This window comes from Marmota marmota, unplaced genomic scaffold (assembly GCF_001458135.2).
Source record: "Marmota marmota marmota unplaced genomic scaffold, marMar, whole genome shotgun sequence".
NCBI classification, from domain to species: Eukaryota; Metazoa; Chordata; class Mammalia; order Rodentia; family Sciuridae; genus Marmota; species Marmota marmota.
In genome coordinates this window covers 39,934,214-39,949,721 of record NW_026000093.1, presented here as the reverse complement: position 1 = coordinate 39,949,721, position 15,508 = coordinate 39,934,214, and the positions used below count along the sequence as shown (strand labels likewise).

At 34.1% G+C, this 15,508-nt stretch overlaps 1 protein-coding gene across 6 annotated transcripts in view; it reads left to right on the top strand.

Moving 5' to 3' along the window:
* Positions 1 to 841: 841 nt before the first annotated feature.
* The window catches only part of Triqk (triple QxxK/R motif containing), a 75,133-nt gene continuing 60,466 nt past the window's right edge, over positions 842 to 15,508 (top strand). Inside the window, exon 1 of one of the 6 annotated variants that reach the window (XM_015485954.2) lies at positions 842 to 976. The gene's annotated coding sequence lies outside the window, so the exon portion shown is untranslated. The other 5 variants (XM_048782788.1, XM_048782787.1, XM_048782785.1 and 2 more) reach the window with 5 other exon arrangements.

Below are 15,508 nucleotides of genomic sequence, written 5' to 3'. Positions count from 1 at the left end.
TTTTTTTTAAGATGATGGACTAGCCAGAGATAGGTAAATTATAATTCATCAAGAAAAAAACTAAACTGGAAGTTGCATGATTTTTTGAAGGACATTTAAATTGAGTTTACTAAAGTATAAAAAGACTCCAGACACTTAGATTTTGTTGAATAATTAAATAAATGTAATCTCTCCTAGCCTATGTTTCATTGTTCATAGGCTGTGGATAATAACTTCTCTTAGTGGGTTTTGTAAGATTATATAAATATATTACATAAAGTATTAGATTGTCAAATGTATTCCAAGTAATAACTAATATCTTAATATTTCTTCCTTATTTTATAGAAATAATATTTCTTCCTTATTTCATAAAAACTAAGTACCTGAAACTGACCCCAAACCCTAGTTGTGGGTCATATTTCAGCAATTAGCTTTCCTAAAATTTTAAGTTAAAATTAATATAAAGTTTCTTTTTTCTTTCTTTCATTATCTCTCTCTCTCTCTCTCTCCCTCTTTTTTTTTGGCTGGCCAAAGCTGCAATCAATACACTGTTTTCAAAGACAGTTCAGACTTCTACCTAGGGATACTTGCCTTTGAGTGCCATTTGGGAGTATAAGGGTGTGTGGGGTGGGGCCTGTTCAATATCACAATAACTTTTTTTCGTCCTGTATCTGTAAAATAAGTCAGTTTTCACATTTCTACCTTGCCAGACAGGTGTGGTAGCTTCTAACTTATTTCAAAAGGAAGGAAAGGCCTCAAGGCGCTCTTTAGCCTTCAGGATCGCGCAGAGGCGGGAGAGAGACCAACCAATCAGAGAGAAGATTGAGGGTTGGTCCCGCCTCTGCCGAGTGAGCCCTGCCCCTTTTACGAACCGCCCTGTGGGAATAGCGGCGTGCGCCTGGCTCGTCCCGCCCCTGCCTCTGAGTGACAGGACGGTGGACAGCAACATTTCCAGCCGGACACGAAGTTTGTCAGCCCTTGCCTTGGCTGAGCGGAGGTGTGTGTGTGTGTGTGTATCTGGTGAGGGCTACGGGGCTGGGGAGACCCTGCAAAGAAAGCTCCGGGCCCGGATCTGAAAACGGGCGCACCTCCTTAATTGAGTCCTCAAAACGTTTAGGACACGATCGTTCCGCCCCTGGGAGCGGTTCTTGAGCGGACTGGGGGAAGGGAGATTTTGTAAGAGGAACCCGGAGCTGGGGAAACCTAATAGGTACGGTAATCACTTAAGGACCCTTTCCCCGAGAGCTATGCGTTCGAGGTGGGATTGAGGGGAGAGCGGGCGCAGGGTTTGGGCGCAGGGTGGGCGTGGCCGCCGCGGTTGCTAAGGAACGCGCCGTTCCTGCCCTGCCAGCGTGTCTGGTGCTGGCCGCTGGGCCTTGGAAACGTTAGTCCCGCCCACTTCCTGAGGCTTTCCACTCGGCTAGGGATTGGTACCGTTCTGCTGTCAATTATCTTGCGACCCTTCCTTCCCCACCCCCCTGGGCTGCCTTCTTGGTTCTGCAGTTCTCATTCAGGCCTACCTTTCGTGTATCATTTCTGCTTATTCGTTTTCCTGTTTCTCCTTATTAGTGAACAAGTATGCAGACTAAAATATTTGCAGAGAAGAGTGACTTGGTGCTTGTGGTGTTGGTGTTGGAGCCGGGTTACTTTACCTGGTGCTTGGTGAATCCCTTAATCCAGGAGACATTGGTGTCCATGTGGATGATTCTGAAAGAAGGGTTTAGGAATCTGTTCTCTTCACTTGCAGTTATTTTTCTCTGTTGCTTTTCTGAGCTCAGTGTACTTTCTCAGAAAGTTGAGACAATTCATTCCTGGAGGTTCCCCATTATAGGCTCTCCCCTTCAACCCCTATGCTGGGTCTATATTTGACAGTCAGTGGCTGTAGGGTAACAACCATTTCAAATGTCCTCTCCTTTGCTCATATCACTTGGCCCCAAATGATTCAGCAGAGCAAACATTCCAGAGAGAAAACAAAGGAGCTAAAATTCTGCTTTCACTTCCCTGTGCCAGGTTTGCAGTGTATATCTTCAGGAAGGAAACTTGTACTGCTTGTTAACACTGGGAAGAGCATTGGCCTACAAGTCAGGAAACTGGCAGGATTAATTGCTTTTAGGTAATAACCCATTAATTGCTTTTAGGTAATAACTCTTTCTCATCTTTAAAGTGGGGATACTTGTTTGTGTCCTTCCTTTTAGGAAGGACTGATTTGAAAATGTATTTAAAATAATAATCTTTACAAAGTGTTTTATGCTTATAATCTGTCTATATGATCTGAATTTGACAAAATGGTTAATCTGTTTAAAGTACTTTTAATTTTTCCTTATGATTTTTTTTTTAATCTTTAGGATTAGAAATAATCAAGAAACCACTAATGTATTCATTAATGATTCAGGGTTGTTCTGAAATGTCTTGCAGGATAACCTGCCCTCCGCCCCTCCCCACACCATCCCTCCTTTTTTTTTTTTTTTTTTAATGACGTGCATATATAGCCTGAAAGGAAGGGAGAGCATGTTTCTAATCCATTAATGATTAGACACTACAAGGTTGTACATAGAATTCATTATTTTCTTTGCTCAAGTCACCAATGAAAGTAGGCATCAATTGTAATATCAATTGTAGATGTAAGATGTTATCATTGGATAAGGAGGAAATTGAAGAGGGAAAGATTTCTTACTTTTGTAATAAATCTTAAGGATATATATGTGTAACTTTTATTTCCTTAGCACTTTAATTTGAACTCTTTAACATTTGACTCTTTCCTTTGACTCTTTCATTATTCAACTCTATTTCTAATAGAAACTAGAATGAGGAAAAATGGATACAAGATAATGGACTTAGTGATTTTAGGGGTTCAGTAGTAGGTCTTTTTGAACTGTCTTGAATTTGTAAAAAGTTTACAACATCAGCTTTGTTACTAACAGGCTGGTTGAGATTAGTGCTTTAAATAGGACACCAAAAATAAGTACTAGTATTTCCTACCCTCTTTTATCCCCTAAAAAAATTTAGCTGATAGAAAAATTTCATTTTTTAGAACAGATGCATTTACCCAGAATCACTGCTGTGCAACCATAGCTGTACTCATTGGCATAATATACACCAGCATATTCCAGCCACTGATCAGATAACTGCCCTACTGAAAAGCTACACAAGGTGAGGGATCTTAGGCCAGGACTGTTAACTTAGTGCTCTGGTTTTCCATTGTGGGTGATACCTCTGGTTAACTGGAAATGTGTGGTAGTACTTTTGAGTTATTAAAGTATCTTTAAAGTAAGTAATGGCTTTTGGGACCCTGAAGTTTAGAGATGTAAAATATTTGGTATGTAGAAGAATTATGAAGTTTCACAAAGAATAATTTTCTTCCCTCAGTCCAATGCACAAGGCATTTCCATGGAAATATTGGTCCTACAGAAGTTCTTTCATGTAGAAACATGTTTCTACATGAAAGAACTAGGGCATATTTCCCCCATTTTTGATATCAATAGATTTGGCTGTAATTGTGAAGTCTTAAAAATACTACTTAGAATATATATTTCTTAGTATTCTTTCAGAATAACTAAAACAATACTAACTAGTGAGACATATTTTGTATTTGCTACTCTCAAGAATTTCTTACTGAAGAGATAATGATTATATAGTCCTAGAACTGATTATTTTTCATAGCTACTATATGTATCTAACATTTCCTATATGGAAGAAATGTTAAGTATCTTTGGATAATTTGAGTGAGATGGGTATGTATATATTTTTATGAAATAATTTTGAAATGTTAAACAGCAATAAAAAATATGTGTTCTACATCCAGAGGTTTAACAATCTGTTTCATTGAATTTGAAAGTAAATAAATGAGGGACTCTTGTCAAGTTCATGGCTTTATACCACTGAACATGGAGAATGGGGATAGTAATAAAGTAATTTAGTTCCATAATAGTGTTACTAGGGACATAGTTGTAAAAATAGCATAACAATTAGATTGAACAGCTTAAAATTTTAACAAAGAGAAAAGAAACTTGACTGTATTTTAAGCACATTTGTTTTGCATACTTTAAATGTTGAAGATATTTAAATATTTTGGGTATTAGGAATAACAAATGGATACCTAAGAAAATGTTCTAATTTTGGTTTATGGTTTATGACCTACACCAGGTAGAAAATAACACTGGATGGAAAAACTTGGCTCCGGTATTAGAGATATTATTTTTTGGATATTGTAACACTTCCAGTGATCAAATTCATTATATAGGAAGGGTTGAAGATATGTAGTTCTCTTCCATTGTTTTTGAACCATATACTTGAACATTATAATATACTCCCATTATTCATAGAGACTTAATATAGCACTGAATTTCTCTCAATAGGGGCATGTCAGTGTTGTTGTTGTGTTTTTCCTCTTAATATAGGCAGGTGTAATCAGTTTCTGATTCTGTTTCTAGGGGTCTGTTCTGTGTCTCCTCTCTTCCCCTTCAGGTTATCTCTCCTAAACATATTTGGAAAACATTACACTATGCAGGACCAGCATATACTCTTTTTAAAATATAAAAATAAATAAATTTAGCATTTGAAAATGAATTAAGTGGAACAAAACATCCCACAAAATCAAGGCAAAGGAAATCAGCTGAAGACTCTGAGGCATACCTATGAAAACTTAAAAGTAATTTTCTGCTAAAGAAGAACATTTCAGGGCATTCTTTGATATTTAACATATTCAGGCATACATGAACTCTGTGGATAGGAAAATTCTATTTAAAAAGGACAGATACTGATGATGTGATAATAGGAAGATAGAGAAAACAAAATAAGTACAAGGAAACTAAACATATTAGAGATATATACTTTTTAAAATTCTTGCTATAACAAATTACAACAAACTTTGTAGCTTAAAACAACAATTTTATTTTCCTATAGTTCTATAGTTGAGGAGCCTGACATATACCACAATGGGCTGAAATAAAGGAATCTGCAGAGCTGCATTCCTTTATGGAGGCTCAGAAAGATAATTTTCATTTTCTTGACTTCTAGTTTTTGAGGTTGCCCACATTCCTTTCTTCCCTCTTCTTCGATTTCCATAGTCAACAAGATGGCATCTTTATGGCTTCTTATGTAGTCACCTCTTCTGAATATAGCAGGGAAAGGTCATCCACTTTTCAAGACACATCTAGATTATCCAGGGAGATCTTCCCATTTTAAGGTTCTTCATTTAATCATGCCACATAATCCTTTGAGCCATATAAGGTAACTTATTCACAGATTCTCAAAATTATGATGGAACATATTTGGGTCAGGGGAGTATTATTCTGTCTACCACAATAACATTAAAAATCTGTATTTGAAGCAGTAAAAGGCAGAATTGATATTGTGATAAAGTTTAGTCAATACAGAGTATAGTCTTAAAAAGTTATATAGCTAAAAGTTATGTCATACAAGTAAGATGATATATATGAGTATAAAGTATGAAGACCACTTAATTTTTTAAATATTTGTAGATTCTGAAGATGAGACAATAATATAGATAATTTTTCCAAAAGAATAGAATAAAGCATTTGAAAAAAAAGGTAATAAACAACAGCAACAAAAAAAGAAGGAAATAAAACATTTCCCAAGCTGAGAAAGACCTATAAATGCAGAAAGTCTTTATATAAGACATGACAACACAAAAAGGGACGATATCACAAAATTTTCAAATGATGATAATGAAAAAAATATTTTACATAGGAAGGAAAGAACAAAAGCATGTTATTATCAGGAAGTAAAAATTAGGTGGGTTTCCAACTTCTATTCTGTAGTGTAAAATGCTTGAAGACAACAGAACAATGTTTTGAATTTTAAAAATATTCCCATGCAAACTGTATTTCTGATGTGATGGCAACATGAGACCATGTGTATATAAGGGGAAAAAACACTAAGATACCTACTGTAAATTATATATAAAAAGAAAAAACCATGATGTGTTTGTGTATAAAACCTGATGGAATACTCTAGTATAGAAGTACCTTGAGATAGTTTTGTTAAATCTACTTAAAAATTGACTGAAAATTAAAAATTTACCTGCATAAGAAGATATATATTGTAAAAGTTAATTCAGTAGCAACATTCTATAGTTAAATAAAATTTTGTGACCTTCTAATTTATTTATTCCAGATATGAAATCTAGTATTTCAAGAGAATGAACAGATTTAAAAATATAACCACACCATTGATTTGCAAACTATAACCAATGGGCCTACTCTGGCCCACCATATCTATCACATGACCTTGTAAAAATCGTGTCATTTTGTGAAATGAAAATTTAAAAATTCAAATTTTATTATTAATAAATAAAGTTTTATTGGAAAACAACCACATTCATTTATTTCCATATTGTCAATGGCGGCTTTTACACTGCAGCAGCAGAGTTGAGTAATTGCCACAGAGATGCGTATGTGACACTTTCATTGCTGCTTCTGTGCATACTACAAATAGTAGTGACACAGTAGTAACTTGATTTTGCCTCTTGGCATGCAAAACATAAATTATTTGTATCTGGAAAACAGAAAAACTTTTATAACTCCTGAACAGAATTATAAACTTTAGTGTATAAATTAATATTTTTCTTTTCAATTTAAGGAATCCCGATTTACTCCATTATTGCTTTCTTATGTCAGTATCTCTGGTCTTTTATGAATTGGTGTTAACATCAAGAAGATCTTATTCTTTACATTTAATAATCTGTAACTTCTTTTTCCCATCTGTAGAGATGGAACAAATCTCGTGCAAAGATTTCATACTTTAATTTCCAAAGACAAAAATCAGTTAATATGTCATTATTATAATAATGAATACTTTACTGTTTTGTGCTGAAATTATGAGTGCTTATAGAGATAAGCATGTGCAGTATTTAGTGAGTTATATGTCAATCAGATAATCACAGATTTGTCTGGCATGTATAGGGGAATTATACAGATAACATACGTAATTGAAACAGAGTCTTCAAGAACACCTATGAATTCAAGATAGATAAGACTAGGGATAAGGTTACATTGAGGTAAGAACAAGGTTTGTGAAGCCATTAAGCTGTAGCAGAATCTTGTGATTAGGAAATTAAAAAAAAGTTTAGTGCCCTAGAACAGGATATAGTTAAAAGCACCTGGAGTTTAGATAATGTGGACCTGCTAGACTAAGGTTAGAAAGCTTTTGAACACCATGCAAAGCAGTTTGCATCTTATAGGCAATGAGGACCCATTTTAGGTTTTAAAATGATAGAATAATATGACCAGATTAGTATTGTAGAATATTGGTTCTTGAATTTTTTAAGTACAACATACTCCAAGATTCATTAATTCTATGGCAACACAAATAAAAGTTGCCTTGGGAAAGATCTACTTATGTCTTACTTATGATAAACTTTTCCTTGAAAGACAGTATATCAACAGTCCCCTAGTTATCCTAGGAACATCGGTGTTATATAAATTTATGTGGAATATAAACTTATGCTATAAATAAATAAAAAACATTTCATATTTTCAGAATTAAGAAGTTTCCTGTAAAGTAAAAAAGTAATCTGTTCTGATTTCTCATCAGTAGATAAAAAGATAGATCTTCTTTAAGATAAAACATAACGTTTTTTTTGCATACTGCCTTACTTTTACATAGGACTTATAAAAAGTTTGCAGAAACTTAAGATGATAGTTTAATTATGGGATATTTGAAGATGTTTGGATTTTATATTTTAAATATTTAAAATTAACACTTAGTGTTTAGCATTTCTTTCAATAAACATTTTTTTTCAATGTCTACAGTGAATTTGATTAAGGTAAAATCCCACTTTGAACCTTTATTATTTATATAATGAAATAGTTTTGAAGGTAATATTGTCTCTGATTTATATAGACCTTGATATTCAGCATATTATTTTAATAATATTATATTGAGCAATTAACTTACTAAATAATAAGGAAACTCAGTTTCCTCATTTGGGGTTAATTATACCTATTGGAGGAGAAAGTTAGAATTTCTTTTTGGGGGAGGGTGGGGTACTAGTAATTGAACTCAGAGGCTCTCCACATATCCCCAGCCCTATTTTTCATTTTATTTAGAGACAGGGTCTTACTTAGTTGCTTAGCTCCTGACTTTTGCAGAGGCTGGCTTTGGAATAATGCTCCTCCTGCCTCAGCCTCCAGTGCCGCTGGGATTACAGGTGTATGCCACTGTTCCCGGCAAAAGTTAGAATTTCTAATCATATATGTGACCATGTATAGTATAGTATTTGCCATATTAGTTGACATTTGACATTTGGCAACTGCTAATCAGCAGTTGTATTATTACTAATATTATTATCTTTAATAAGGGTCCAGTGTCCATTATTTACATTTCAAAAATCCAAAAGTTCTACAAAATTAAAATTTCCCAAGTTTTGCCTGAACTCAACTGAGGAAAAAACCAGCCTTGATTGAAACAATTTATATCAAGATTTTTCAATGAAGTATTAACATTCTTTATCCACATCCCTTAAGGAGTATTATGTTTTTATGATAAATGGGATGTATTGCTCTTTCTGTAATCTAAAACCTTCACAGAAACATCTGGCCCAAACATTTTAAATAAGGCCTATAGACCTGTGTTATTATGACATCTTTAATATCTTTATTGAAATATAATTAATAATTGTAAGTAAGATTTATCATTTGAAAATATACAATTGTTTGGTTTTTGTAATATTCCTGGAATTGCACAACTACCACCACCATTTAATTTTGGAATATTTTCATTATCTGAAAAACAAACCACATACCTATCATAAGTCATTCTTCATTCCTTCTGCCTATATCCTCTAATGAACCATTATTCTGTTTTTTGTCTCTATTTATTTCCCCATTCTAGGTACTTTTATAAAGGGACTAACAGGAGTAATGTATTTAGCCATATTTTGTGGCTAGATTTTTCAGAGCACAGTGTTTTCCAGCATCATCCATGTTGTAACATATATCAATATTTCATTCCTTTATATGGCTGAATAATATTCCATTATATGGACCATGGACCAACCACATTTTCTCGGTTCCTCATGGATTGTTTTTACTTTTTGTTATAATAATAGAGTAATGAACTTTGCTTTTATTCTTATTTGTTATGTACAACAGCAGAATGCATTACAATTTATATTACGCATATAGAGCACAGTTTTTCATATCTCTGGTTGTACACAAAGTAGAGTTACACCATTCATGTCTTCATACATGTACTTAGGGTAAAGATGTCCATCTCATTCCATGTTCTTTCCTTCCCCTTCCTCTCCTTTGCCCTATCTAGAGCTCATCTAATCCTCCCATGCTCGTCCCCCCCATTCCCATTATGAATCAGCAACCTTATATCAGAGAAAATATTCAAAATTTCGTTTTGGGAGATTGGCTTACTTCACTTAGCACTTTGTTCTCCAACTCCATTTACCGGCAAATGCCATGATTTTATTCTCTTTTAATGCTGAATAGTATTCCATTGTGTATATATACCACAGTTTCTTTATCCATTCTTCTATTGAAGGGCATCTAGGTTCGTTACACAGTTTAGCTATTGTGAATTGTGTTGCTATAAACATTGATGTGGCTGTGTCTCTGTAGTATGCTGTTTTTGAGTCCTTTGGGTATAGACTGAGGAGTGGGGTAACTGGGTCAAGTGGTGGTTCCATTCCCAGTTTTGCAAGGAATCTCCATACTGCTTTCTAGATTGGCTGTACCAATTTGCAGTCCCACCAGCAGTGAATGACTGTGCCTTTTTCTCCATATCCTTGCCAACACTTATTGTTGTTTGTATTCTAAATAGCTGCTATTCTGTCTGGAGTGAGATGAAATCTTAGAGTAGTTTTGATTTGGATTTCTCTGATTGCTAGAGATGTTTAATATTTTTTCATATGTTTGTTGATTGATTTTATATCCTCTTCTGAGAATTGGCTGTTCAGTTCTTTGGCCCATTTATTGATTGGGTTATTTGTTCTTTTAGGGTTAAGATTTTTGAGTTCTTATATATATCCTAGAGATTAGTGCTCTGTCTGTGCTTGTGGTAAAAATTTGCTCCCCAAATGTAGGCTCTCTATTCACCTCACTGATTTTTTTTTTCTGAGAAGACACTTTTTTAATTGGAATCTACCCATTTATTGACTCTTGATTTTAATTCTTGCACCATAGGTGTCTTAGTAAGGAATTCAGGTCCTAATACGACATGCTGGAGATTTGGGCCTACTTTTTCTTCTAATAGGTACAGTGTCTCTGGTTTAATTCATAGGTTCTTGATCCACTTTGAGTTGAGTTTTGTGCATTGCGAGAGATAGGGGTTTAATTTCACTTTGTTGCATATGGATTTCCAGTTTTCTTGGCACCATTTGTTGAAGAGACTGTCTTTTCTCCAATGTATATTTTTGGCACGTTTGTCTAATATAAGATATCTGTAGTTAGGTGGGTTCATCTCTGTGTCCTCTATTCTGTACCTTTGGTCTACCAATCTATTTTGGTGCCCATACCATGCTGTTTTTGTTACTGTTGTTCTGTAGTTTAAGTTCTGGTATAGTGATGCCACCTGCTTTACTATTCTTGCTAAGGATTGCTTTAGCTATTTTGGGTCTCTTATTTTTCCAGATGAATTACATGATTGCTTTTTCTATTTATATGAGGAATGTCATTGAGATTTTGATTTGGATTGCATTAAATCTAAGTAGTGCTTTTGGCAGTATGGTCATTTTGACAATATTAATTCTCCTATCCAAAAACAAGGTAGATCTTTCCATAATCTGAGGTCTCCTTTAATTTCTTTCTTTAGTGTTCTATAGTTTTCATTGTAGAGGTTTTTCACTTCTTTCATTAAGTTAATTCCCAAGTATTTTATTGTTTTGAGGCTATTGTAAATGGGGGTAGTTTTCCTCATTTAGTCTATATACCTCCTTAAAGGTCTATATAAATAAGAAACAATATTACTTTCAAAACTATTTCATTATATAAGTAATAAAGGATCAAAGTGGGATTTTGGCTTAATCAAATTTTCTATACACATTGAAAAAATGTTAATTTTATTGAAAGAAATGCTAAACACTAAAATCCTTTCAGAGGATTTGTCACTGATATATAGAAATGCCTTTTACTTATGGGTGTTGATTTTATATCCTGTTACTTTCCTAAATTCACTTATTAATTCTAAAAGTTTTCTGGTAGAATTTTTTTTGGGTATTCTAGGTATAGAATCATATCATTGGAAAATAGTGCCAATTTGAGTTCTTCTTTTCCTATCCATATCTCTTTAATTTCTTTCATCTGTCTAATTGCTTTGGCCATTGTTTCAAGAACTGTGTTAAATAGAAGTGGTGAAAGAGGGCATCTTTGTCTTGTTCCAGTTTTTAGAGGGAATGCTTTCAATTTTTCTCTGTTCAGAATGATGTTGGCCTGGGGTTTAGCATAAATAGCTTTTACAATGTTGAGATATGTTCCTGTTATCCCTAGTTTTTCTAGTGTTTTGATCATGAATGGGTGCTGTATTTTATCAAGTGCTTTTTCTGCATCTGTTGAGATAATCATATGATTCTTATCTTTAAGTCTATTGATGTGATGAATTACATTTATTGATTTTGTTATGTTGAACCAACCTTACATCCCTGGGATGAACCCCACCTCATCATCATGCACTATCTTTTTGATATGTTTTTGTATTTGATTTGCCAGAATTTTATTGAGAATTTTTCTATCTATGTTTATTAGAGATATTAGATGTTTTTTTTCTTTGATGTGTCTTTGCCTGGTTTGGGAATCAGGGTGATACTGGCCTAATAGAATGAGTTTGGAAGTTCTTCCTCTTTTTCTATTTCACTAAATAATTTGAGGAGTATGATATTAGTTCTTTGTTAAAGGTCTTGTAGAACTCAGCTGTGTATCCATCTGGTCCTGGGCTTTTCTTGGTTGATAGGCTTCTGATGGCATCTTCTATTTCATTGCTTAAAATTGATCTGTTTAAATTGTGTATATCATTCTGATTCAATTTGGGCAAATCATTTGACTCTAGATAATTTTTTGATGCTTTCAATATTTTCTATTTTATCAGAGTACAAGTTTTCAAAACAATTTGTAATTATCTTCTGTATTTTTGTTGTGTCTGTTGTCATATTTCCTTTTTCATCATGTATGTTAGTAGTTTGAATTTTCTCGCTCCTTTTCTTTGTTAGCATAGCTAAGGGTTTGTCAATTTTATTTATTTTTTTCAAAGAACCAACTTTTTGTGTTTTGTCAATTTTTTAATTGTTTATTTTGTTTGAATTTTATTGATTTCAGCTCTGATTTAAATATTTCCTGTCTTCTACTAATTTTGGTGTTGATCTGTTCTTTTTCTAGGACTTTGAGATGTAATGTTAGGTTATTTGTTTGTTGACTTTTTCTTCTTTTAAGGAATGAACTCCATGCAATGAACTTTCCTCTTAGTACTACCTTCATAGTGTCCCAAAGATTTTGATGTTTTATCAGTGTTTCCATTTACATCTAAGAATTTTTAAATTTCTTCCTTGATGTCTTTTGCAACCCATTGATCATTCAGTAGCTTATTAGTTAGTCTCCAGGTATTGGGGTAGCTTTTATTTTTTTCTTTTATCATTATTTTCTAGTTTCATTCCATTATGATCTGATAGAATGCAGGTTAGTATCTGTGTTCTTTTGTATTTGCTAAGTGTTGCTTTGTGGCATAGTATATGATCTATTTTAGATAAGGATCCATGTGCTGCTGAGAAGAAAGTGGATTTGCTCATTGAAGGATGAAATATTCTATTTATGTCAGTTAAGTCTAAGTTATTGATTGTATTATTGAGTTCTGTAGTTTCTTTGTTCAGCTTTTGTTTGGAAGATCTATCCAGTAGTGAAAATGGTGTGTAAAAGTCACCCAGACTTATAGTGTTATGGTCTATTTGATTCTTGAACTTGAGAAGAGTTTGATGAACATAGAAACTCCATTGTTTGGGGCATATATATTTATAACAGTTACGTCTTGTTGGTGTATGATTCCCTTGAGCAGTATGTAGTGTCATTCTTTATCCTTTTTGATTAGCTTTAGCTTAGAAGTCTACTTTATTTGATATGAGGATGGAAACTCATGCTTGCTTTTGGAGTTCATGTGAGTGACATGATTTTTCCCAACCTTACACCTTCAGTCCTTGGATGTCTTTTCCTATGAGATGAGTGTCTTGGAGGTAGCATATTGTTGTTTTTTTTTTAAATGCAATATGCTAGTCTATGTTATTATTGAGAGATGATTTGTATTCCCAGCCATTTTTGTTTATTTTTGGTATTTAACTTGACTTGTTTTCTCCTTTGATTAGTTTTTCCTTTAGTGTAATATCTTCCTCTGCTGATTTTCATCATAGCTTTTCATTTCCTCTTTATGGAATATTTTGCTGAGGATGTTCTGTATTGCTGGCTTTCTGGTTGTAAATTCTTTTTAACTTTTGTTTATTATGGAAAGTTTTTATTTCATCATCAAATTTAAATCCTAATTTTGCTGCATATAAATTTCTTGGTTGGCATCCATATTCTTTCAGAGCTTGTTATATATTGTTCCATGATCTCCTGACTATGAGGGTCTGGGTTGAAAAATCTGCTGAGATACAAATTGTTCTCCTCCTATATGTGATGATATAGGGGGAGATTCCTCTTTCTTATGACACTTAAAATTCTATCCTTTTTCTGTATGCCACGTATTTTCTTTATAACGTGCCTTGGTGTAGATATGTTGTAATTTTGTACATTTGGTGTCCTGTAAGCCTCTTGTAATTGATTTTCCAATTCATTCTTCATGTTTGGGAAATTTTCTGATATTATTTCATTGAAGAGATTGTACATTCCTTGGTTTGAAACTCTGTGCCTTGCTCTATCCTAATAACTCTTAGATTTGTTCTTTTGGTGCTATACCTCATTCTTGAATATTCTGTTCATGGTTTCTTACTATCTTCACTGTGTAGTGAATTTTATTTTCCAGATTGTATACTTTGTCTTCATCATTTGATGTTCTGTCTTCCATGTGATCTAATCTGTTGCTGATGTTTTCTATTGAGTTTTTTATTTGGTTTATTGTTTCCTTCATTTCAAAGACCTCTGATTGGAGTTTTTTCAGAGTCTCTATCTCTTTCTTGAAGTAATCTTTTGCTACCTGTATTTGCTCTCTTTTCTCTCTGTTGGAGTGATTAGTTTTTGTCTCTGTTTGCTCATTTAGGTCATTCTTTAATTCACAGATCATTTTAATTATGATCATTCTGAAGTCCTTCTCTGACATTTCATCAACTTCACTGCCATGGGATCTGTTATAATAGTATCCTGATTTGTTTGGGGTACTTTCCTCCCTTATTTTTTCTTGTTGTTTATGTGTCTTATTTTCTTGCAGTGTGGATCTGAGATATTATAGTTTCTGCCATGCAGATTATCTGTACCTCACCTTGATGCTGGGCTTCCAGACCCTACAGGTGTCCCACGATGGATGCTACTGCAACTAAAGGTGGTGATTGCAATAGGGGAGGCAACTCGAGATAACAGTGGAGGTGCCCCAAGATGGATGCAAAATCTTTCAGAGATTGGGCTGAAATGGTGTGCCTTAAACCGGCTTTGGGATGCCTGCTCCGAAATGTAGTTGCTTTTAGGCCCTGTCTGTTGTCGAAAGGTAGAGGCTACTTTGTGGGGAAGACTATGGCGATGTCTGCAGTGTCCCAAGATGGAAGTGGGCTAGGCCTGGGCTCACAGGTCGGAGGTGGGTGGTGAGGAACCTGGACTTACCCTGGGCCTGAGTCCTGCACAGGTGGGTGGAGGCGGATATATAGGTGGGCCTTGTCATGAACATTTATGTACAAGATATTTTCATTTTATTTTATTTTATGTGATGAAAGCTATTTCAGTGTAAAACTAGGAGTAGAATTGTTATTTGTATGGTAACTTTGTGTTTTGCTTTTTGAGAAACCACTAAACTGTTTTCCAAAGTGTTCACCATTTTACTTTCCTATCAGCAATTTATGAATGCTCCAGTTTCTCTCCACATCCTCATATTCATTTGTTATTGTTTTTTTGGTATCATAATTCTAGTGGGAATGAAAGATATCTTGTAGTTTGTGTTTGAATTTCCCTAATTGCTAATGATGTTGTGCCTTTTTATGCACTTATTGGCAATTTATATATTTTTGGAAAAAAATCTGTTCACGTATTTTATCCATTTAACAATTGATCTATTGATTTATTTCATTGCTGAGTTTTGAGGGTTCTTCATATATTCTGGGTAGAAAACCTTTATCAATCACCTGATTCGCAAGTGTTTTCTCCCTTTCAGTGGATTGTCTTTTCACTTTCTTGATCATGTTCTTTGAAGCAAAAAGGCTTTATATAGATGAAGTTTATCTATTTTTTAAATTTTGTGCTTGTGGTTGTTTTGGTGTTGTGTCTGAGAAACTGTGGTCTTAGTCAAAGGCACGAAGTTTTACTCTTGAGCTTTTTCCTAACTGTTCTAGTTTTAGTCTTTGTGTTCAGATTTGTGATTCATTTTGAGGTAATTTCTGCCC